Source organism: Sturnira hondurensis, unplaced genomic scaffold, assembly GCF_014824575.4.
Source record: "Sturnira hondurensis isolate 20B ecotype Veracruz unplaced genomic scaffold, ASM1482457v3 Scaffold0022258, whole genome shotgun sequence".
In the NCBI taxonomy this organism is placed as follows: Eukaryota; Metazoa; Chordata; class Mammalia; order Chiroptera; family Phyllostomidae; genus Sturnira; species Sturnira hondurensis.
Window position 1 is genome coordinate 139,541 of NW_028094889.1, and position 26,664 is coordinate 166,204.

The 26,664-nt window shown below is 38.7% G+C and overlaps 1 non-coding gene across 1 annotated transcript; it reads left to right on the plus strand.

The window, feature by feature from the left end:
* The first annotated feature begins 8,569 nt into the window (after nucleotides 1-8,569).
* Nucleotides 8,570-8,641, plus strand: TRNAA-AGC (transfer RNA alanine (anticodon AGC)). The gene has a single exon. It is a non-coding gene; the product is annotated as a tRNA-Ala (tRNA).
* The last annotated feature ends 18,023 nt before the right edge of the window (nucleotides 8,642-26,664 follow it).

The window sequence follows — 26,664 nt, forward strand, 5'->3', positions numbered from 1 at the left end:
GTATTGTGCCATGATTATGTAAGATGAATCATAGGGGAAAAGGGGATGGACTCACATGAACAAGTATAAAGGCCACATGGACAATAACTAAGGGTGGGGGTGGAAATGGGAGGGAGGTGGGGAGCATGGGGTGGGGAGCAGGCACGGTTGGGAATATAAGATAGAAAGCTGTAATTGAACAAGAATTAAATAAAAAAATTATTAAAAAAAAAAGATGAAACCACTAGAGGAAACTGGGTGATGGGTACATGCAAACCCTCTATACTGTAGTTGTTAATCCCTATGAATTTATAATTATTTTAAAATATAAAGGTTTTTAAATTAAAGGGAAAAGATAATTTCTAAATACTGAGAGCAAAATGAAGAAAAATGAACCTAAATGTATAGCAAGTAAGTGAAATAATCACTCATATTATTTCAGAAGACCTTACAGCCAGAGATTTGACTGTGTATACTTAGAGGGATATCTATCCTAAAGATAAAAAACTAAAACTCTAAAACAAAATCTACAGCTGTTTCCAATAATCATATCATTGGTGGCAAAGTTATTTTTCCGAGACAGTTCTACATGCATTGTGGGAAAAACAAATGTGTTACTGCATTAGTCTCATTGGAAATGCCATGATGACAAAGAGGCAGACATTTAACATCAAAGAGGTTGAGTGAAAACGTTTAGTTCTGAATTTGAGTTGAAAAATGTCAATATAAACTCAAGAAATGTTTTATCTTTGTCATTATGTTCAATAAAAAGGTATAGAAATAACGAGTAAATAAGCAGAGTGATCACCTCTATGTTCCAAATACACATGTGAAGATGGAATAGCTTCACACCAGAAGGCAAGGAAACTGTGAAGGATAATTGAGGTCATGTAAAAAGCACTCAAAAGTGGCTACAAAAAGGGCCAATTTGAGCCTTGGTGGTGATGATAATGATAATGATGGTGATTAAAAGGGGTTGAAATGTCAAAAATATTTAAATTGGTTCTTTTGGATTAGTGTTTCAGGGTTCTTAGGACATAATCCTAGCAATGGAACTGCTGTGCCAAAAGGCAAATCCATTTTCAGTTTTCTGAGAAAATTCCATACTGTTTTCCATAGTGTTTGCACCAGTCTGCAATCCCACCAACAGTGCACTAGGGTCCCCTTTCTCCACATCCTCTCCAACACTTGTTGTTTTTTGCTTTGTTTATGATGGCCATTCTGACTTGTGTAAAGTGGTATCTCATTGTGGTTTTAATTTGCATTTCTCTGATAGCTAGCAATATTGAGCATCTTTTGATGTCTCTGGATCCTCTGTATGTCCTCCTTGGAGAAGTGTCTGTTCAAGTCCTTTGCCCATTTTTTAATTGGGTTGCTTGTCTTCTTAGAGTGAAGTTGTGTGAGTTCTTTATATATTTTGAAGATTAAACCCTTATCTGAAGTATCATTGGCCTATACACCCCAATGTTCATAGCAACACAATTTATAATAACCAAGTGCTGGAAGCAATCTAGGTGCCCCTCAGTAAATGAATGCATCAAAAACTATGATACATTTACACAATGGAATTCTATGCAGCAAAAAGAAAGAAGGAGCTCTTACCCTTTGCAACAGCATGGATGGAACTGGAAAGCATTATGCCAAGTGAAATAAGCCAGGCAGTGAAAGACAAATACCATATGATTTCACCTTTAACAAGAACCCAACTAACAAAACAAACAAACAAGCAAAATATAACCAAAGACACTGAAATAGAGAACAGGATGACAGTGACCAGAGGGGAGAGGGGAGGGAATTTCAGGGGGAAAGGGGAAGGGTTTGCAGGAATGAGTATAAAGTACACATGGACAAAAACAAGGGGTGGGTGGAAATGGGAGGGAGGTGAGGAGGGCTGGGGTGGGAATAAAAGGCAGAAAACTACACTTGAAAAACAAATAAAATAAAATAAAATAAATAATAAATGTTTAAATCTATGAATTAATAATGATACTAATAAAAATCCATTGTTCCACCTGATGAAAACACATAACACAACCTAGGAAGGATTATTTCTGGGGGGTGGGGGATAGCTGAGTAATTATAAGTACAGAAGACAGAAAAGTATCTTTTTTTAAAGATTTTATTTATTTATCTTTAGAGGGGAAGGGAAGGAGAGTGGGACAGAATATCAGTGTATGGTTGCCTCTCCTGAGTCCCCTGCTGGGAACTGGCCTGCAACCCAGGCATGTGCCCTGACTGGGAATCAAACCGCGATTTTTTTGCTTCGCAGGCCCATGATCAATCCACTGAGCTACACCAGCCAGGGGGAGAAATGTATCTTTTCTCTGGCATGCAATTAGCAAAATTCAGGCTAAGGAAATCTCTACAGAACAAATGATGAGGTATTAGTAGAAGTAAATTGTGAGGGAAAAAGAAAGGAGGTGGGAATCTATAGAATAAAAAAATTTATGAGATATATCAACCAACTGCAACATACATACTTTTCTGGATTGAGGTTTAAACAGACTACAGAAACAATTTATGAGTATTTGAACACTGATCAATTACTTGATAGTATTGAATATTATGAAATTATTGTTTACTTTTCTGGTTGAAAATGCTATTATAATTATGAATTTTTAATACTCACCTAAGAACACAGGGGGAGGAAGAGAAAGCGAGAAAAAAATATAAATTAGTTGCCTACCATATGCACCCCAACTGAAGGACCAAACCTTCAACATAGGTATGTTCCCTTACCCAGAATCAAACCCACCACCTTTCACTTTACAAGATGACATTCCAACCAACTGAGCCACGTGAGCCAGGGCTATAATTATGAATTTTTTAAGGTGCTTGCTGCTTCTTCTTCTTCTTCTTCTTCTTCTTCTTCTTCTTCTTCTTCTCCTTAATTATTTATGTATCAAATAATATGATGTCTGGAATTTACTTCAAAACAATATAGAGGAAGAAGGCATGTGAAGATAGAAATGGACAAGAGTATGGTTGAAGCTTGCTTCTGAGTACACAGGGTTCATTATACTATTTTTCCTACTTGTATATGATTTATAAAATTTTTCATGATGAAAACATTAAAATTAAGTTTGATCAATTTTAAAACTATTTGATCATCGTAGTGCACATGGTATCCAGTTATAGCAAAAATCCTGACACAACAGGCTGGGGAAACTGCTATAGACAGCTGTGAGGTCACACTAATTTACTGGTCACTGTTTAACTGCTGAGTCAATGATCCCAGCCCTGATTTGTATTTAGATAGCAATCTTTCTGTCAAAGAGCTCATCTCATTAATGCTCTCCGAATTCCCACAAAGCAGATAGGCAATTGCATCTTCTTCCACAATGACATATACAAGTTAAGGTTCCACTGAGCCACTGCTTTCTAGTGCAGCCAGTGACTATGTGCTCTTTATAAACTCACAGACTATGCATGAATCTGGTGACTGATGAGACTGCTGGAAGTCTCAGTGCCAACTGAGTTTTGGAAATATAGTCAGGAGGATCACCATGCCACAATAGAAAAAACTGCAAGTGTGAGCAGTATACCTTGTTTTTGCATCTGCTGACTGGAACTTCTGCTGTGCCACATGGTGTTTAGCTTAACGTGACTAGACAGAGCAAACTAACTAAATGTTCCTAATCCCATTCATTACTTCCCAGCTCAACTACCCTTTGCCCTAAGCCCATCAACTATTTTTTAAACATGTTGAAATTACTACCTCTTCTGCACAATTGTCATACTGTTCCCAAAGATGCACCCACTTCTCCTGAAGCTCAAATTTTTTGCACCTGCACACTAACTTATCACAGGTCTTAATGTTGATAAACCTTGGAGCTCACTAGAGGATACATTTTGGTAATACTGTGTTTTAGGTGCCTTACTCATGTAGAGAACCTCATAATTTGCAAGGTTCTTGTATCAGTTCAAGCTAGAGAAGACCATAAACTAGATGGCCTAAACAATAAACATTTGTTTATTTTTTCGCAATTCTGAAAACTGGGAAGTCCATGCTCAAGATGCCAGGAGACCCTGTGTCTGGTGAAAGCCTGATTCCTGGCTTTTAGACTATCACCTTCTCGTGTGTCCCCACACTCTCATAACCTAACTATCAAAGGCCCCACCTCCAAATGTCATCACATTGGGGCTTCAACATGTGAATTCAGGGGTAACACAATATTCAGTCTATAGCAACTTCTCTCATTGAATAAATTATAGCAAATGCTATTATTACTATTATTATGGTATATGCACACAGGAGATATATTAATATTAGATATTATTTATTTCTTTAAAATGTGAACTGGAAGCTTGCTGTCTCTTCTATGTAGAAGAGTTTAAACCACCATCTTGCATAGAGTCCTTCATTTATTCTTATCATTGGTCAAGCAGATACTCTACACAAGACTAGACAGCAGTGCATGAGACCTACAGGCTCTGCTCCCCTAGCCAGTATGTTCAGGTGAGAAAAATAGAGACAATTATGTTAAACTCGATATTGACAAAATACTATCCTACTACATGATGACTTTGAACCTTAGTTCACACACTAAAGTGTGTAAGAAATATTATGCAGGTTTATTTTTTAATAAACACATTTAATTTCTATCTTGAGCCCCCCATGCCCACAGAATAGGAGAAAAGAATTAACCTCAGTCACGTGGGGAGTTTCCTGCCATCCCCTGCAGGCTCAAGTTAGGGTTCCCAGGAGCCCTGAGTTGTCAGCCCATTTCAGGGGCCCCAAGGATTCACCTGTTCATATAAGTCACACTGGAACACTCATTGTCTTGTTACTTTGCATTAATTTCGATTTCTAAAAATATTGAAATAAAATAAGATTTATCTTGATGATAGTGCTTATGGTGCCCTGCTCATGGTTTACTCTTCAGGCAGGTGCCTCCCCCTAGGCTGACCCTGCAAGTCAACATGAAGGCCCTCTGGCCTTGTGATGGCACTCTGTCAGGCTCACCAAGGATCTGGTCAGAGAGCCTCAACTGAGGTAAATTTCTGGGTGTTGCTATTTATTTCACGAGGAGATTTTATTTCCTTCCAAAGAATTAGTATAACATTTTATTTTTCTCAAATAAGTGACAATAACTTACAAAATTACTCCTCCTGAGAAAGTGTTTTCTAATTTTGGTTTACTTGATTGAGCATCTGGAGTCACACATTCCAGGTGCAGGAGGAATTGATCTGTGTCCTGGGGAAGTAGGCTCTGCCCACCCTCCAGGGCCTCCCTAGATGGCAGTTCTGTCTCCAAGTGTGGAGGAGACTTTTCAGGTCTTAGGGAATTGAGGCCAGGAAGTAGCATAGAACCAAAACCAGTTAGCCATGGATGATAATTTATTTTCACTCCCAATGAACTGCTAAGTCCCCAATTAACTTCTTTATCCAGGAAATGCTTTTTTCCCCAATGAAGCTAACTGCTAAATTTTTTACTGAAGTAAAAATGTTAGAACCCATCAGCTACACTGGCTGACACTCAAGGTCCGTGTTACTTGAAGTTTACATTTTAAAAGGCTCATGGGGTTGAAATCATTCAAAAAGCATTTAGCCCATCAAGTGTGTTCAAGCCCAAGTGGTCACTGCATTCTAATTACTCTGGCAACTCTTTGCAAATGAATACTTTTTATAAATAGAAAATAAACAAACAAACAAAAAAAGAATGGACAACAGCTCCTGCTAAATAGATGAAACTAAAGAAATTATATATTTAAAGTAAGGGATTTTAAAATACTGTATCCTTTTTAAAAAAGTCTTAAAGAGGCAAGCTCCTTAAATAATATATCTCTTTTTCCAGTAAGAGACTCAGAAAAAGCATTCATAAAACCATAAATTCCCTTTGAGGGATATAAATGTCTACAACAGCAACAGTCTGTAACTATACAAATAAAATTAGCTTCAGAAACAAGAAATAGAGGATTTTCAAGTACAGAGAGATTAGGTAATCATTCAAGACACTGTGATCTCATATATAGATATATATCTTTTAAATTATTCCTTGCCTTGTCCAAGAAAGGATTTAAAATAACCTAAAAGGATTCATAAAATCTAACCTCATAATATAAATCAAAGTAAGAGTCAAAAAGAGAAAGAAAACAGACATAAAATAGAGGCAGAAAATAAAAGCTAAAAATAGGCCTGCAGAATAATTAATTGTGAGCACAATCATATTTAACATGTGCTGGCTTCACTACTGGCAGAAACATTAAAACAGACTACTGAAAGTAAGTTTTGGAAAGACCTTTGAGAATACATATCTATTACCAAATCCTCAGGACAAAGGTGATCCAACTGGGCTGAGGTTGTCCTTTAGCCCCACATCTTTTCTACCTGTGCTGCTTCAACCTCAGACCTTATCTCTCCTTTTACCTCTGAGTGAGTCCTTGATGGGTAACCCATGAGGAGGGACAAGAGGTTGGGTATTTATAGGCATTAACTGCTTAATAATCAATTAATCAACAAACAAGTCAAAACAATTACCATTAACCAGTCACTGCACTGGTCATCAGTGTGATATTCAAAGTAATACAAAGGAGTATCTAAAAGATATGAATGTAAAAGTTAGTAAAACCAACACTTTGCTGTGGGTTCCTATCTTATCAAATAGGCAAAATTTCTAAATCCTTATGGACCTATCAATGATTTTCAAATGTTGTTAAATTTTTCTTATATAATTTTAGAAGGAAAGTAAAATGCTCTGACTAGCATTAAAGCTTTGTACTTACAACCCATATATTCTTGGCACGTTTAGTAAGAGACTTGTACTAGATAAGGGTCAAGAATGCAGACATTATCATAATTTCCTCAAGCACACTGCTGGGCTACATCACGTGAACCCCTTCTGAGAGGAAAGTGATGAAAATATATTTATGTTTTTATGTTTTTTACTGCTTCCTTTTAATACATATTCCAAATTGTGGAAGACCATATATGATCTTATAGGTTTATACAAGCAGCAATCACCCACAAAAATTAGTTCACTGTTGCCATAGTGATCATGAATTATGGACCCATTCTACCCACAAATATCATTCACTTAAAAACTAAAGATCCCAAGTGACACTAAGTAGAAAAATTGTAATATCAGGTGGGATGAAAATAAAGTTGCAAAGTCTAAGATATAACAAAGCACCTGGATAAGAAGCAGGTGCCTCAGCTCACTTTACTTCAAGACACAAGCAGGGTGGCATACCCACAGTCTTTGAAATTAAATAACTTCCAAAGTTGAAAAATATGTATGTTGCATGAAAAAAAGATATACTTCTAGGAAAGTGAAGAAACAACAAAGACACCCTGGCAAAATAATAAAGTTGATCTTCCACAGAATAGACCTGCTTAATTAAATGGTATTACTTCAGAAAGTGTGACATATTTAATATGGTTAATTGTGACATGTTGATTTCAATACAAAACTAATTCCAAAAAGAGAAGCAAGTATTCATGTGGCCACTTGGGACCATGTGAAGAACGTGGGGACAATGTGCCCTGTAGGTGTGTGTATAGATAGGGTGCTGGCCCCCACTGCCTAGCACATCTCCATGAAGAAACAATGTTGGTGCCTTGCTGCCCTACTGATATCACATGACTCCCACTCCCTCAGTCAGTGAAGAATGTCTGTGACCGAGGCTGGAAATGCACATTATCAGATGGCAGCTTCACCTTGTTGTAAGGCCATCATCTCTTCTTTCACCCTTAGAGAAGTTCTATCAACATTTGTATTTTCTATTACATCTCAGGATGACGCCTGCCTAACAGAACATGTGACATGTCCCTTAGGTGTTCTACTGATCTAGTTTACCTTTTGCTCTTAATGGCTGGTTGTCCACATCAACTCTGATATTTCTAAGTAAAAAATAGTATTGTTAGCTTACATTTTTGAGCACTTACTTTGTGCCAAATGCTGCTTCAAGTACTGATAATTATTAACTACTTAATTCAATTAGTCTTCACAATATTTCTGTTGGCTAGGTAACATAATTATGCCCATTTTACATCTGTGGAAAAAGAGAAAGCGAGTAGTTAACCCATTTTTCCAAGCTTATATCTCAAGTAAGTTGTGCAGCAGGTATTCGATTCCAGGCAGTCTGGCTCCAGAGCCAAACCTACAAACACCAGCCAACACAGCCTACGAAGCAAATTCAAGTCTACATGTACACTGAAAGGCAATCAGCAATATGCCCCAGGAGATGCTATATTTTGAAGAGTGTTCCTGGCTTTTGGAGTGTCAGTTTTATGCAGTTTTGAGTATCTTCAGTGATGTGCATGCATGCACACACAACACACACAAACAACACATGCACACACAGGCACACATGTGCAACAAATGCACACACACTTTGACTCATGGCTGGAATTTAACAGAGCATTCATATCAGTTTGAGGAGACCATTAAGACTATTAGAGGTTTGAGTCTGGAGGCCAAAATAAACTCAGTCTGGGACAAAGTGTGCCACATATCTTAGCATTAAGACGACCAGTAAGCTAGCAATAGGCAGTTTACTACCTAATATCCTTAGTTGAACCGCTTTTTTAATGTAAATTTATGTTTTATTACAAGAAAATAGTTTTAAAACCCCCATTTACATAAGCTGGGGATGTAGCTCAGTGGTAGAGCGCATGCTTAGCATGCATGAGGTCCTGGGTTCAATCCCCAGTATCTCCAGGTCTTTTTGTTTACTTAGTACACTAATAAATGGGCTGGACTTTGTAGGGGCAATGAGACTTGGCTTGGGTTTGTTTTTGTTTTGTTTTATTTTGTTTTGTTTTGTTTTGTTTTTTCATTTTTAACAGAGGACCCACCCTGACCCAAGAAAAGTTTCTTGCTTTAGATCAGAGTTGCCAGAATTTGAGCTTCATGCCCAGGAAAAATAAAGGTAGGCTCCAGTAACCATGTGTGTGTATACCTACATGAAAGTGCCATTAAAACAGTGTATCTAGTTATACGGCTAAATGTACTGGGTTTCAGACATACCAGGTTCATAGAAATCACAAGTTCATACAGAAAAAATAAGGTTTGCAACAAGAAATATAAAATGTGTAGGAGGAAAATTAAGTTCTTGAAAGTAAAGTGATACATTTCCTCCTCACAATTGTTGGAAATAAATAACTTTCCATCCCATATAGCCCCCTCTCTACCATTATAGAAATACCTTCAATTTCTCTTTTATGTTGAAGTTGTTGACACGCTTATACAACCTTGAAAGTAAACAAAATATTTACCATCCACAAAAGTATCTTATCTCCTTGGCCTGTATACAGAGTTAAAGAAAGGAAGGAGCCCTGGCTGGTGTAGCTCAATGGATTGAGCTCAGGCCTGCGAACCAGAGGATCGCAGTTTGATTCCCAGTCAGGGCACATGCCTGGGTTGCAGGCCAGTTCCCAGCAGGGGACTCATGAGAGGCAACCATACATTGATATATCTCTCCTCTCCTTTCCTTCCTCTCTAAAGATAAATAAATAAAATCTTTTTTAAAAAAAAGAAAGGAAGGAAACACAAGGTGTGACTTATCCTCAACTTTATTATTCTTAATTCATAAAAAAATTAAAGTATTCAAGAGGCAACAAAGCAATATTGTATAAAATGTAGACTTTGGTTTTGAAAATGATGTTTAAAATTCACATGAAATAGAAAGTAAGTTCACCCACCTGTGCCTCAGTTTCCTATATTTCAAGGAAAAGTCTTGGATCTGAGAGTGTCAAAGTTTTCCCAGCACTGAAATTCAGTGATTCTTTCCCTGGATTTTAACTTGACTTTTCTTGTGAGACAGAAAGGCCATGGGGTTTGGAGTTCAAGATCTGGCTGAGAATTCTGACTCTTCTGCTTAGCAGCCCTATTACTCTGAATACCTCAAATTCTTGCTTTAGAAATTGGGGTTAATGAGGTAAGCCATTTATTGCAGCTGTGGGAAGTGGTTTGGAGGATAGTAAAGCATCTATCCCAATGCCAGGCCAATGATTGACACACAGCAGAAATAAAACAAAATAGTGCGATAAGCAGTGAACGTTTGAAAACAGGCGTTTTTCAGAGAAATGGGGGAAGCAGAAAGAAGCCCTTTGAGACAGTGTAGGACAGGCAAGGAAGAGGGCAGGAGCACCACAGAGTGGAAAACCAGCAACTGAGCCTCCATTTGACTGAGCCCACTTCAGACTGTACTGATACTATTTATTTCTAAGAAATTGGAGGAGCAAAGAACTTAAATGTTGTATTCAGTATGACTCAAAGATTTGGTAACAATAAATATATAAAGCTGTTCTAGAAAATCTGGAAACTCCCAAACCATGAGCCACTGCTGTACATCAAGATACTTGGTGCACGGTTCTCCAGACCAAGGTTTTCCAGAGGGTGGTCTTCAGAAGGCCTGATGTAGAAGCATACGGAATGTTGGTCAAATGTGCAGAACCCCAGGCTGCACCCAGATCTCAGGATTCAAAATTTCTAGGGTGAGCACAGGACTGTGCATTTTAAATCAGTTTCCTAAGTCTAATGCTGTGTGCACTCTGGTTTGAGAAACACTGGTCTAAACTGTAAAACGGGATTAATAAGCCCCAATTGCCAACCAAATATTTCCAATAGGCTTTGTCGCCTTCACTGGCCTCTATCCCCTTCAGTATGGGAATAATCAGAGATTCCCACCGAGTTCATTTCCAAGGGTCCAATGTCACAAAAGCTTTCTGTCCCTGGAAGTTTTTATCTGCAGGCTTGACCAAAAGAATCTGAACTGTTTCCAAACATTAAAAGCTTAGATTTCTCTGTATTTCACCTTAACAAATGTGCGCAAACAGGAATAAATTCTGAATGGAAAATCCAGAAATGCTAAATAATAGAAAATGCTATTTAAAAATTCATTCTAAATACATGATAATAGAGGTTTCTACAACTCTGTTGACCTTCACAGATAGCGTGGGTTTCACAGATAACCCACACGTGGAATTTTTGTTGGAAACTCAGAGACACTCATAGATCACAGTCCACATTTCTGTCTCTGTCCTCAGGACAGAAAGTAAATGCTGCACAGCAGGCGGCAGAGGAAGCAACCAGGTCCCCAGGGGGTGGTGAGTAATCTTAGTCTGAGGAGAGGCTGACTGCAACCACTTGAAAGGGCTTATCTAAATTTATGAGCCTTCATCCTTTGCCTGTTCTCTGAATGGTAATTCTAAAAGGTTTGCCCCAGAAAAGACACGTAGCTATCGAGCTCCCTAGATAGGGGGTGTGCAAAGGTCAAAGATTTTATGGAAGGAAAAAATAGCCGGTGTGATAAAGCCGATTTAAAAATCACATGTCCTTCAGCATTCTTTCTCTTTTGCCAGATGCAAACTACTACAATTTGGGTATGGGGCAATCTTACCCAGCTTCTTATTCTAAGACCCAGTTAATATTTTTTAGCCTCCAAAAGTCTTTGGGGACTCATTCAAAGGTATCTATCAAGCATTTTGCCCCACTGAGTGAATGGGGAGATCATTCTGGAAGAACCACAGAAAGAAGTTTGCAAAAATTTAAAATACCATATTTTGCTGTGCATAGTGCACAATTTTTTTGCCAAATCTTTTAGGGAAAAATAAGTATGCACATTATACATGGGTAGTACCTGAAATACCTTATCTTTTGTTCTTGTGTTTTATAATAATTTGTTACATAAAATTTCTTGTATCATAATATATTAAAATATATGCTAAAATCCTTTTATAATACAAAAACAAGCATCTAAATATAAATATATAAACAATTGAATTAAAAATTAAAACAAAAGTTGTTTTTCTGAAAGTTTGGGCTCAAAACATGGATGTGCATTATACATGGCAAAATATGCTACATAGGCTTAAAAAATAAGGTAGACAAGTAACCACAGATCATAATTGATTATGCAAAACTACCCACCTGAGAAGTTGATGTGTCTCTCCTATTCTGGTTCACATACAGTCTTCTTATATGTAGAAGGACACAAATTACTCATAATTTCGACTATATTTTACAACTCATCAGTATAATTCTCTCTCCAAGTGTTAAGATGAAAAACATGCCTATAGTCTCCAAGTCATTTCAAGTTCTTAAGTCCCAAAACACCAAATAAATTCTTCTTAGAGAACTAAGTTCTGACGAGAAATATATTATTATTAGTTATCATTATGAGCATTTTAAGCCTATTCTAAAGACTGAAATCCTTGTTCATTTACTTAATGTCATACTTTATCCTAATTTTATAGAAGAAAAATAAGGAAAGCATTCATTTTCATGTGTAGAGAAGTGACTCAAATCAATTATCAATAATCCAAGTAATGGGCTATATGTAGTGACTTGGAAAGCCCCAAATAGCACCGATTTCTTTGTAATGTATGCATTTTTGTGTTTCATTGGAATTAGTTACTTTAAGTCACTGCATATAACTCACAAATATTATAAAACTATTTAAATTACATTTCAAATTCTTCGGTGCCTAGTGACTAGTTAGTGGAACAACATGAAAAGGAAATAAAATTTTCTCAACTTTGAAGAAAATTACATAGAAAATTTTTATTGCATTATTAAAAAGCAAACATGCACAGCTGACTATTGCAGACTGTTGAGATACTACCTATTAAATGACAACCCAACAGCTATTTAGCAAATACTTTGGCACCATTTTCAGAATATTAGCAAAACAAAAGTTATGAGCATAAATTTTTTGTAAAAATTTTATTCAAAATTTACTTTTGAAAAGTAAATTTTTTGTAATTTAGGGAAGTAATACTACTACACTTTGTTTAGATGGAATTGGACATCACAGCCTACACAATACTCAGCTAGAGGCAGACCAAGTGCTGTCATCTTCGAGACTCAGAGTAATTGCTGCTTGGCTGTAAGCACGGAACTGGAGTGCCCAGGCCAGGACTCACTACCAATGCTTAAGACTCTGGGTCTGGTGCTGGGGTGTTTGCATTCTTATGATGCCAGGAACATTCTGTTTCTCAACCAAGACATTCCCATAAGAACATCAAATGACTGCAGAAAAATTAAGTACTCCAGTACTCACTGTTTATATCTGTGTCCTGACTGTGCTTTCTTATCCAAGCTTTATACTCCTGGTAATAAAAGTAAATCAAGGGAATAGCTTTCACTGCAATTTCAGTGAGAAATGTTATGTCTGCAAACCATTAAACATTGCTTAAGTTTGGGTTCATTGCTGAAAGCTTTTAGGAGGTTGAAGGAAGAATTGCAAAGTTTTTACCTGAGTTCTTCAAACCATGATGAACTGTCAATGTGCTTCTCTCCTCATAACAGGTTTTATTTGTCCTCGCACCCATTTCACTGTGCTGGAACCATCCATTTCAGACGTCTTATTGCAATGTACTTTACTCTTGGATGGTAAAATGTGGAACAAGAGAATCACAAAGCAAATGTCACAAATTCCCAAGATGCCATAGCAAAATCCATGGCCATTCTCCACTCTCCCTCTTCACCCCTACAATGGGTGAAATGTACAGTTGTTACTCACCATAGAACACCAAGGAAAACTCTGCTTTCTACCAAGTTGGCCAACTCTGCATGGACATGAAGGAAATACAAGCAAGTCCTTCAAGACAGCAGGATGGGCAGGACTTCTTGTGCTCCCAAAGGGAAAATCTGCCACTGCTAAGTGCCTCCTGGGAAAGCCGGCCAAAGTTTGTCCAAAATCAAGTCACAAAGACCTACAATGAGATTTTCTTCTGATTTACTGTATTAGGCTAAATTTTACTTCATTCTTGAATGCCACTCATTGCCTCTGAGTTGAGCAAAACTATGTCACTCAATCCTATAACGTAAAACCAAGAGCTCTTTAAAGCAGGAGGAAAGGAAGGGAAGCAGTGAAGCAGCTGAAGCTGTCAACTGGAACACAGCATCTTTCCTTGAACACTTAGCACACAGGTGTGGGGGAAGGAGACAATGGTGTTTGTGATGCTGAGATACCCTAGTATGCTGGGCAGTGGCCTGATTCGAGAGTCCAGAAATGAGCATCACTGGAAAATGTGAAGTTGCCTGAGAAGGGGGACAAACATGACTAGAAATAAATGGGTCCTCTTTAGACCTATCTGGGGAATAGGGGTGCTCTAAGCTTTTATAGGGGCTAAGGAGACTCCAATAAATAAATCCAAAATGTTCTATGGATGATAATGGGAAGCTATTTCTCACAATACTGAGAAAAAAATAGTAATACAGTGTTTTTGAAATTGTTACCCTGACTTTTCAAACCTTGGGGCTCTAAGGTTCCATGATGATGGCATCTCAGAGGAGCAGGAGGCTGAGCGCCTGTACTATTCCCACCTAGACCATGAAGTCTCCCAAGCTCTGAAGCTCAGCACTGAGAACCTTCCAGAATCCATGTCAACTTCCTTCCTTCCTTCCTCTGTGTGTGTGTGTCTCTCTCTCTGTCTCTCTCTCACACACACACACACAAACATATACCATTCCTTGGTGAGGAAACTAAATAAGATAACAGAATAAATTCTATTTTCTTTAACTGTATCTTTATTGAATTTATTGGGGTGACATTAGTTAATAAAATCATATAGGTTTTGGGTCATCTGTATATTGTATAGTGTGTTTACTACCCCAAGTCATGTCTCCTTCTGTTACCATTTATTCCCCCTATACCCTCTTCTACCTCCCCCATCCCCTTCCCTCTAACAATCACCATACTATTTACTGTCTTTTTCTTTGCTTAACCCCTTCACCCTTATGACTCTTAATTTTATTTTTTAATGTGCATAAAAAATAAGATTTGAGCACTTTTATCTCCAATAAGTGGTTTGTAAAGAGTCAAGATTAAAAAATGAAATGATTGAATGAATGAATTAGAAGTTAATTGCCAAAGGAAATCTTTATTAGAAAGATACTGACTTCAAAACTCAGCAGCCAAGAAAATTAGTTTATTTTTAAAACTTTATTTTTATTGTTGACACTATTATAGATGTCCCACTGTTCCCCTTCCCTTTGCTCACCTCCACCCAGCCACTGCCTCTCCTTCCCTCTGGCCATACTACATTGTTGTCTGTGTCTATGGGTTATACATATATGTATTTGTATAACCCACACAAATGTTATTTGGCTAATCCCTTCCCCTTCTTTTATCCAGTGCCTCACAAGATAATTAGCTTAGATATGTTCTTGAGGATTCGATCACATTGCCACAAGACAGTACACAGGATTGAAGGCCCAAAGTTTCAACAACCAAGTTGGAATGTTCTTAGAGAAATTAAAAAGATAGTAAGGAAGAAAGAATTAAAAAACTCAGAAACAGAATGTTGAGGAGGCGTTGACATTTTCACTTTGATGAGTAACTTGAGCCACATATTATGAGCATGGTGGGCCGATAATGCATCCATCCTTAGGTTTGTCATTCCATATTTTCTTCAATTGTTATATCACAGGTTTATCAGAAAGTAGTATTATATTAACATTTGTCATTTCAGTGAAAATGCATATTTTTCCAAGTAAAATAGTAAGTGATTGGACCATGTGATAAACCATTGTTGGTTTCAGTTCTTTCTCTGAAAAGAGCCTAATACATAGAACTTGACCAAATTTGGGAAAAGCACTGGCATCATGCGCACAACCTGACCAATCTCCACACCTGGTAAGGGGAAGTACACCAAACAGTTTCGCTCTCTGGAAAATTCTTCTTCTTTTTCTCTGAGCAGCTAAATTATACTCACTCCTCCAATTCCAAAGAAATTCTCCCCTTCACCAGAAGGGTTTCTGCTCCAGTACATATTGAACCTCTTTCCTGAGCCCCTAGAAACATAAGAACTCAGAATGTTTTTCATATTCTATGTAATGTTTTGCTGTTCAAAATTTTACCTCCTCATGAAAAAAGTTTTTTTGCAAGGTGGTGACCAAGTCTCACATTTCTCATGAATTCCCACTATTCCAAGCATGGTATTGACCCTGGAAGTCTCAGTGATCACTTTCCAATTGATTCATTGACAAAGAGGATAAGGAAGCTAAACAGGAAAGCTTAAAACATAAAACATGGAACAGAAGTAAGGAGCCATTACAAGCGGCACCTGGCAGGATTTGAGGTAGAAACATGGGCCTTGGGCCAGAAAGCATGTGAAAGCCACAGAAGCTTCCAGGTATGGAAGGCTTAGTCTGTACCCACAGAAGTGCAAAAAGGTTCGTATGTGATAACTCTGTAAGGCAGAATATAACTCTCACAGAAACTCTGTAAATCAAATACCGTCATAAAACCCAACTTACAGATGAGTGCGCCGAGGTACAGAAAGGTCAATTAGCTTGCATGGGGTGAAACAGCTAAGTACTGTCAGAGCCGCAATTCAAACAGAAGCATCTGGGGCCCCTGCTCCTTACTAATAGGCTCTGCCACCACTGAGGAAAACATAAGGAGGAGAAGCTGTGGGTATTCAATCCAGACAATTTTTATAGCAATGTCTGATCATTGACAGAGTTCAAAGCAAACAGTAAAATATTTTTACTCAGCCACCAGATGTTTAAACACAGAGACTCAAATACAGCTTGCTTTTCTTCATTCTCCTCATAAATAAAGAAGGGAGTGAAAAATGTGTACATACACATACCCTGCCCTCTACAACACACCATATATATACACACCACACTCACACACACCATGCACAACACAACACACACTAGACACAATATAACACACAACACATGATGCATCACATAAAACACACACATAAAAAACACAACACACCACATACACATCACACACCACACTCAAATATGTATGCCGCACATATAGATACACCACACACCATACTCAATTCAAAATTCACACTATATACAACATGACATGCACAACACATACAACATGCCACAAATACATACAAAACACACGTTACATATGCACTAAAACACAACATATATATAAACACAAAAACACACTATCACATATAGCATGCTCTTAAAAATACACACAACACATACATACCATACAATATGGTACACACAAGATACCACACAACACACCAAAACAAAATACATGCCACATACACACAATGTGCACTACACATACACCACATGCTACCACTCACACTTACTATATCACACACACACACATCTCACACATCACCACACACAAACAGAGCAATGCATAATCTACCATACACTGCACTGAAGTCCAACTGCACATTTCCTGTATGTCCAGCAGTGGTGTCTGTGGGAGGGCTCCATCTCCCAAACGGCATGAATAGGCACAGTGCTTGCTGCTCTTACTGTCCCCCCTGTGCTCCAGGCCAAGTGCAATCCAGCCCTAGCACTGAAACCCAGCCCTGAGCTCCAGCCCTAAGACTGGGACCCTGACACCCACACCTCCAATCTCTCATCCTTTGTAGACTCCTCAGGCAAGGACTCTGATCCTAGAAGCCTAGCCACCAGCACATGTCCTTCTTAACCCCTGAGCCCAGACTCCAGCCAACCACCTTCCTGGGGTATCCCAAGGGCCTGGCTAAATGTAGGTGTCCATCACCTCACACACACTTGTTCCCCACTCTCCTTCTTTGCAGCCCAATAGGGTCCACTTTATTCCAGGCCTGAGAACACCAGCTGTCAACATGCCCTGCCATTCAGCTCCCAGCATGCCCAGCTCCCAAGTTCCATATAGCAGACCCACCCAGGGGACATCAGGCATGAGGTGGGAGGCTTACAGAGTTACCAAGTTAGAGCTGAATCTGACACAAGCAGGTTGTCACTGTCAATGCTGCAGACAAAAGGAAGGCAGTAGCCACAAGGTGACAAGTGCTCTTGTGTCTGGAGATAGATTGCTCTGGTTAATATCTATGGTGGCTGGGCTCAAACAACCTAGCCTTGTAGACCAGGGACATGTGTGTTTTGTCCCTGTCTGCCTCAGTAACTCAGATCAAGTCACAAAAGTCTGTCTTGCCATATGCGAATGCACTCTGGGCATGACAGGGAATAGGAGAGCCTTCCTAGTCTCAGGAAGATAAGGAATCTGGATATAGCCCGTTCTTCCTGTTGAGCCTCAGTCACTGCTCTGCCCACAAGAGCCTCTGGAACTAGGACCTGCCACACAAAGTCTATTTGCCAGTATCCGTCCCCCATCCCTGTGTAACTCTAGCCCCACATCTCCAATGCCAGGCACTGGGGATGCACCTAGAACAATGTATACCCAGCCTTTGTGAGTCCCAGAGAGGTGTGGGTGTGAGATTCTCCAGTGCTAGTTTCCTCTCACTAGAGCATTTCCTAAGTAAAAGGAGTATTCTCGTGCCCACCCAGGGGGACATATTCAGGGGATGGTTTCTTTGATCTCATATGACAAAGCCTGTTTCACAAGTCCTCCTCTTGAGCCTTCTTACCCCTCTCTCAACACCCTTTCAAGGTGTTTATGGCATCTCTGTGTTATTTGCTGTAAGCTATCATGAGGTCCACCTTTAAGAAGCCACTCTACCAGCTCCAAAGGATCAACTCCAGTCATCCTTGTCAGACTATTAAATCCCAAACCCAGAGAGAAAGCTCCCATGTAAGTAAACTCTCCCCTATCCAACTTCATATCTTCTTCTCCTTCAACATCCTCAAGACCAATACCCACACTTGGTTCTTTAATTCTGTCCAGTAGATAGTAGCAAGATTTGGCATTTTGCGATGAGTGATTTGTTTCTTCTTTGCTCAGATTTTGCTGAAACCTGACCCTCATTATTTTGAAGGCAATTTAGAGAAGCAGAGACAGATCAGTGTGACTTTAGATCTGCCACATGTGAGGTCGTGGCACATCTCCACCAGGGGAAGGATGTCCTTTAGGCTCTTGGCCAGCAAGGGAAAAGGAGTGGGCCTACGCTGACTTGTAGGCTTCAGAAGAACCTGAGGTTTCAAGACCCTCGGGATCATACCCCAATCCTCAGACTCAGCCATACTCCTTTATCACAGCCCTAACTTTAAGAAAGGACACCTATTGATGCTGCTTATTAATTCTTCTTTGCAGGTATAACACCCTTTTGACTAGATCCTAAGCCAAGTTTTCGGTACAACTTGCTCACTGATGTATAGGATAAGAAGGTGGCATAGGCCTTTGAGCTTTCACGGAATGCTTTGACTTACAGTGGACAGACCTGAGCCTTTCTTCAAGGATTCTAGGACAGCTAGCTGAAATTAGGGTGAGGCAAGTGAGAAACTCACCTCTCATGCAATATTTAAGTGGGTGTCAAAAAACTCAGTGATTAAAAAATAGTTAAATAAATTTTAAAAAGAAAAGAAGAATAAGAAAAAACTCAGTAATTAAGATAAACAATATTTTAAAATATTTAAAAATTAAAATCATTTTCTTCCTTCTACTCACTTTGGGCTTTGTTTGTTATTCCTTTTCAAGTTCCTTTAAGTGTGAAGTTATATTGTTTATTTGAGCTTTTTTTTTTTCAGATATGCCTGTAATGCTATGAATATCCCCTTTAGGATTGCTTTCCCATTGTCCCACATATTTTAGATTGTTGTGTCCTCATTTTCATTTCTTTCAAGGTATCTTTTGATTTCTTCCTTGATATCATTGTTCATTCATTCATTGTTTAATACCACGTTATTTAGCTTCCATGTCTGCATGTTTTTCAGTGTTCTTTTTGTGACTGATTTCTAGTTTCATAGAATTATGGTTAGAAAAGGTGCTTGATATGATTTCAATCTTCTTAAATTTATTGAGACTTGCTTTGTTTCCTAACATGTGATTTACCCTAGAAAATATTCCATGTGCAGTATATTTTGCTGCTTTAGGGTGAAATGCTCTGAAGATATAAATTAACTCCATTTGATTTAGTATGTTGCTTAAGGCTGCTATCTCCTTGTTGATTTTCTGTCTGGAAGGTCTATCCATGTTGACCTTCAACAAAGTCTCTCCATGTTGACCTTCAACAAAGTCTCTCCATGTTGATTCTCTGTCTGGCAGTCAAAGGATGTTAAAACTCCTGACTATGACTGTATTTCCGTCGATCTCTCCCTTTATGTCATCAAGATTTGTTTTACATGTTTAGGCGCTCCTATGTTGGGTGCATAAATGTTTACTAGGGTTATACCCTCTGGTTGGATTGTTCCCTTCATCATTACGTAGTGTCCTTCTTTGTATCTTACTATAGTCTATTTTGTCAGTTATGGTACTGCTACCTCAGATTTTTTCCCCTTTCTATTTGCATAAAATATCTTTTTCCATTCCTTTACTTTTAGTCTGTGTGCATCTTTCAATCTCAGATGGGTCTCTTGTATGCAAAATTTATATGGGTCTTGTTTTCTTACCTATTCAACTACCCTCTGCCCTTTGGTTGGTTCATTTAAGTCATTTACATTTAGGGTTATTATTGACAAATATATATTTAGTGTCATTTTATTATTAGACTATTCTCCTCTGGTTTTTTTTTTTTTCTTTCTCTTCTTCTTCAAGTAAGCCCTTTAACATTTGTTGCAGTATTGGTCAATGTTAGCAAACTCCTTCAGCTTTTTCTTGTCAGGGAAGCTCCTTATTTCTCCTTTGATTTTAAATGATAGCTTTGCTGGGTAAAGTAGTCTCGATTGTAGGTAATTGCTTTTCATCACCTTGAATATTCATGCCACTTCCTTCTGGCCTCACATGTTTCTGTTGAGAAATCTGATGACAGTTTACTTGGTGTTCCCTTGTAGGTGACTATCTGCTTTTCTCTTGTGTGTGTTAGGATTCTCTCTCTGTCTTTAAGCCTTGCCATTTTAACTATGTTATGTCTCTGTGTAGGCCTCTTTGGGTCCAATTTGTTTGGGACTCTCTGAACTTCCTGGACTTGTGGTCTTTTTCTCTTCACCAGATTAAGGAAGTTTTGGGTCATTATTTCTTCAAATGGGCCCTCAATCCCTTCCTCACTCTCTTCTCCTTCTGGTATTCCCATGATATAGATGTTTCTACACTTCATGTTGTCCAAGATGTTTCTTAAGCTCTCCTCATTTTTTAAAAATTCTTTTTTCTTTTTGCTGTTCTGCCTGGGTAGTTTCTCTACTTTGTCTTCCAAATCACTGATTGATACTCTGCTTCATCTAAACTACTGTTTATTCCTTCCAGTGTATTATTTAATTAAGATAAGTGCATTCTTTATTTCTGACTGGTCCTTTTTGTGGTTTCTGTCTTCTTTTTATGCTTTTGAGTATCCTTATAATCATTACTGAAAACTGTCTGATAAATTGCTTGCCTCCATTTCATCTAATTCTTCTGGAGAATTCTCTTGTTCTTTCATTTTGTGTCTGTTTCTTTGTCTTTCCATTTAGCTGCTACTCTATATTTTCTACCTTAGTTAATCTAATCAATGATATAGCCCTATGCTATAATCAGCATCTTAGCCTAAGCACCACAGGGTGGGGCTGAGTAATTTCTGGGGATGGGGCTATTGCTTCCCCTCAGGCTGATATCACTCAGAGAGGAGTGCTGTGGCTGAGAAAGATGGCTTGTGCAATAATATGGGGAATGACTCAGCATAGGAATCTTGGTGGCTGTTCCTTCAGTTTTCTCTCCAGAGCCATCAAGCCTGGACTCTTCTCAAGCTTCTATAGTGCATTCTTCCCTCCCTTTACCAGAGCCCAGGGTAAGTGACTACAAAGGAAATTTTGTGTGTTTGCCCTTTAAGAGGCTTTCTGAGTTTCCAGCAATCTCTCCCTGGCAGTAAGAAACCCTGCTTCTTTTCACAACTGGATGCTATCTGGGTTCCTCTCCAGCTCGGGTGCTGTAGGCTAGGGATCCCAGCTTGGGGTTTAGACTTCTCAGGGGAACCCCCCAGCCACTGAAATGTCCCTCCAGAACTTTCACTGACACCTGTGGGAGCCCAGCCAGCTCTCTCATGCCTCCTCCACACTCCCTGCCTGTCTTGTGGTGAAGAAACTTCTTCAGTCTGCATGTGGTTATAAAGCTGCTCTCCTCCTAGTATTCATTTAGTTATTCAGGATGATTTCTCTGCAATTTAGTTGTAATTCCAGACTGACCCTGTGAGGAGGTCAGTGTAGCTTCCACTCACTCCTCTGCCAAGGTTGTTATGAATGTATTCTTTTCAATCCTCATCACTAAAGGAGACCAAATGCTGTGATATTCATGGGCATACTCTCTTCCCTAGGGCTGTGTTAGCTCCCCTGGCCTGCCATAAATAGTTATCAGGGATCTGGATCCTCTGACAGTTCACAAAACTTCACAGACTCACTACATGGGTGGCTTCATGCTGGCTGTACCTGATGCACAAGAGTGGCAAGTACTACAAGCTCAATACCATATATGCATCCCTGGGTAGCATGAGAGACAAACTCTAAAGGGTGCCTACTGCATCAATAATGTTTTTAGTGGTCTAATGATCTGGGAGAAACAGTCATGGAGAAATCATTATACCCCCTGCCACTAAGAAAGAGGTACAGCACTTGATTTGGATTTTGAAGGCTGTGTATAATGCATTTTGGGTTTCTACTTAAGTCTATGCATCAGGTATCTCAGAAGACTACATCAGGTATCTCAGAGGGCTACCAGAGCAAGTGAGAGTGCAGCACATTCAGTCTCCAGGTCAAGCTTCTAGGCCAAAGTACAACCTGGCAGACCCAAAGGGCATACAGTTTTCCATAGGTTAGAAGATCACATGAAATCTCTAGTAAGCTCTAATGGGACAATGAGAGCATAGACTCCTAGGTTTCTGGAACAAGATCATAAAAAGGATTAACTGACCCTTTAAAAATCAGCTACTACATGTTATAGGCCCTAGCAAATACTGAGCACCTATCCACAAGACATCATTTGACTTTATAGCCCTAGCCACCCTTCATGAGCTGGGTATTGTTGATCCATCATGTTTCAGTTGTCTTTTGCTGTACACCAAACCCCTCAAAAGTAAGCAGCCCGAAACTAAGTTATTTGTTCACAATTGTGTGTGTCAGAGAAGTTGATTTTCAGGGTTCCCAAGAATACAAAAGTGGAAGTTTCTAGGCCTTGTAAAGACTCTAATGCTTCATCTTGCAAGTAAACCAGCACCCTCCTAAGGTACCTAAAATTGCCGTTGAATTACATACTTAGGCTCAAGCTCTAGGTCCAGGACCTCATCATCTAAATCAGGCCCAGGTGCAGAGGAGGCTCCCTAAAAGCAGTTCTGCTTGATTAGAAGGCCTGTGGACTCAAGAAACAAAGTATCTACCTTATGTAAACCCAAAATACAATGGTAGGGCCAGGGGAGGAAAAGCAATAAACACTCCCAATCCAAAAGAAAGAATGTGGAAGACATAAAGCAGTCTGTAGGGAACCAGTTTGTTTTAGTCTGGCAAATGTGACTCAGCTCTGTATGGAAAACCTACAGAAGTGAAGTGGTGGGCAGGAGCCAGACCTTTTTTTTCCTGTGGGAATCAGGCCTAGAAAATGCATACAGACTGTTATGGCTTGCTCTTGCTAAAATTCCATCACCCTGGTCTAAAACAACAAATGTGTGTTGTCTGTCTTCAAGGTAATATCCAAAGCTTGTGTGAATTTGCCCGAGGACAGAGCTCATCACCATTCCCCTATGTATGTTATTTTCATTTCCTTGATTGTACCTAAAATGTAGACAATAATATTCTATGTAATAGATAATCAATCTTTCTCTCATGTAAGACCCCAGGAAAACAATAAGAGCCTGTCTAGGCAAGGGTCAACACTCTCTACTCTTGAGGGAATAGTCGAGGCATCCATAGGCACTCTTCCCTTGAGAGATTAGTCATGCTGTTCCCTTTTCCTCCACAGGATTGTTGTCACCTGTGCATTTATTCTCATTGTCAGCCACAACAGGCGGTCTCTGCTGGCTGGAGTCTGCCACACCAGTCAAAGATCTATATCCACTTTGATAACAGATGAGCACAAGGTCCTGGATTATAGCCTAATTTAAGTGGTAAGGATGGGCATTTATGACTTCAGGGCACAAATGAATCTTTGTGGCTCCTGTCAAAGACCACTGTGCCACAGAGGATACCTCAGTGTCAAAGATAACTTTCTCAGGAGATGTCAGTTTCCATCCTCAACCTCATAGAGAGGAACAACTATGTGGTGATTGCCATTAATACATAGCAGGGTATTTTAACAACCCATTGACATCAATGGATAGATCTTCCAGACATAAAATCAACAATTAAATGGTGGCTTTTATGTCCATCAAGATTTGCTTAATGCATTTAGGTGCTCATATGTTGGGTGTTCTATGCATTTATTGTTTGCCAAAATTATATCCTTTTGTTGGATTATACCCTTTATCATTATGTAATGTCCTTTGTCTCTTAATATAGCCTGTGTTTTAAAATCTATTTTGTCAGATACAAGCATTGTGACCTCAGCCATTTTTCCTTTTCATTCGTATGAAATATTTTTTCCAACCCTTTTACTTTTAGTCTTTTTGTATGTTTCATTGGGAGATGGGTCTCTTGTAGACATAGTATACATGGATCTTGTTTTCATATTCATTCAGCTACCCTATGTTTTTTTAAAGTACATTTTATTAGTTATGCTATTGCAGTTCTCCCAATTTTCTCTCCCCTTTATCCCCACTCTGAGCTGCTCCTGCCCATCCTCCAGCATTTCCCCCCTTTAGTTCATGTACTTGGGTTGTACATATAAGTTCTTTGGCTTCTCTATTTCCTATACTATTCTTAAATTTCCCCTGTCTATTTTATGCCTACCATTTATGCTACTTATTCCCTCTACCTTTCCCCCATTCTCCCCCTCCCCATCCTCACTGAGAACTCTCCATGTAATCTCCATTTTTATGATTATTTTCCTCTTGTAGTTGTTTGCTTGGTTTGTTTTTTGTGGTTTTTTTTTAGGTTCAGTTGTTGATAGTTGTGAGTTTTTTGTCATTTTACTCTTCATAGTTTTTTATTATCTTCTATTTCTTAGATAAGTCCCTTTAACATTTCACATAATAAGGGCTTGGTGACAATGAACTCCTTGAACTGGATCTTATCTGGGAAGCACTTTATCTGCCCTTCCATTCTAAATGATAGCTTTGCTGGATAGAGTAATTTTGGATGTAGATCCTTGCTCTTCATGACTTCAAATACTTCTTTCCAGTCCATTCTTGCCCATAAGGTTTCTTTTGAGAAATCTAGCTGATAGTCTTATGGGTACTCTTTTGTAGGTAACTGTTTCCTTTCCTCTTACTGCTTTTAAGATTCTCTCTTTATCTTTCATCTTGGGTGACTTAATGATGATGTGCATTGGTGTGTTCCTCCTTTGGTCCAATTTCTTTGGGATTCTCTGGGCTTCCTGGAAGTCTGTTTCCTTCACCAGATCAGAGAAGATCTCCTTCATTATTTTTTCAAATAAGTTTTAAATTTCTTGCTCTTCCTCTTGTCCTTCTGACACCCCTATGATTCAGATGTTGGAGCACTTAAAGTTTTCCCAAAGCTTCCTAAGCCGCTCCTCATCATTTTACATTCTTGTTTTCTTTATTCTGTTCCAGTTGGATGTTTATTTCTTCCTTTTGTTGCAAGTCATTGATTTGAGCCCCAGTTTCCTTACTGTCATTGTTGGTTTCCTGTATATTTTCCTTTATTTTACTTTGTATAGCCTTCAATTCTTCCTTCATTTTGCAACTGAGCTCAATCAATTCTGTGACTATCCTGATTCCCCATGTTTTGAGTTCTGCATCTCCTTATTGCTTAGCTCTTTTTTCCAGAGTTTTGATATGTTCTTTTGTTTAGGCCATATTTCTTTGTCTCAGTGCCCCTGTCATGTCTCTGACCATCCCCCCACAGACAGCACCACAATGCAGCAAAGAGAGTTTCCCTGCCCTTGTGAATACTTAAGTCTCCACCCCTTACCCTATGGGTTTTTTTAATTTTTTGGAGTATTTATACCATTTACATTTAAAGTGATTAACGATAGGTACACATTTATTGACATTTTATTCTTTTAACTATTTATTTTTTTTTCTTAAAGTGGAACCTTTCACATTTCTTGTAATATTGATTTGGTAGTAACAGACTCCTTTGCTTTTTCTTTTCTGGGTAGCTCTTTATTTCTCTTTTATTTTTAAATTATAGCCTTGCTGGGTAAAGTAGTCTTGGTTGTAGGTCCTTGGTTTTCATTACTTTGAATATTTTATGCCAATCCCTTCTGGTTTGAAGTGTATCTGTGCAGAAATCAGCTGACATTCTCATTGGAGCTCCAATGCAGATAGCCAACTGTCTTTCTCTTACAGCTTTAAGATTCTCTCTTTGTCTTTAACTTTGGCATTTTAATTGTCAAGTGTCTTGGTGTGTGCCTCTTTGGGTTCATCTTGTTTAGGATTTTCTACACTTTCTGGATTTGTGTAACTTTTTTCTTCATCAAATTAGGGATTTTTCAGTGATTATTTCTTTAATAGTTTCCTGATCCTTTGCTCTTTCTTCTCTGTCTAGTACCCCTGTGATGTGGGTGTTGTTATAACTCATATTGTCTCAAAAGTCTCTTTAATTATCTTCATCTTATTTTTAACTTTATTTTCTTTTTGCTGCTCAGGGTGATTTCTTTTACCTTGTCTTTCAAATCACTGAATCTGTTTTATTTTTCATACAACCTATGGTTTATTCCTTCTAATGCATTTCAGATATTGTAGTCTCCATTTCTGGCTGGTCCTTTTTTATGGTTTCTATGTCCTTTATCATGCTTCTGTGCATCCTTATAACCATTGCTTTGATCTCTGTATCTCATAAATTTCTTGCCTCTACTTTATTTATTTTTTTCTGGAGATTTCTTCTGCTCTTTCATT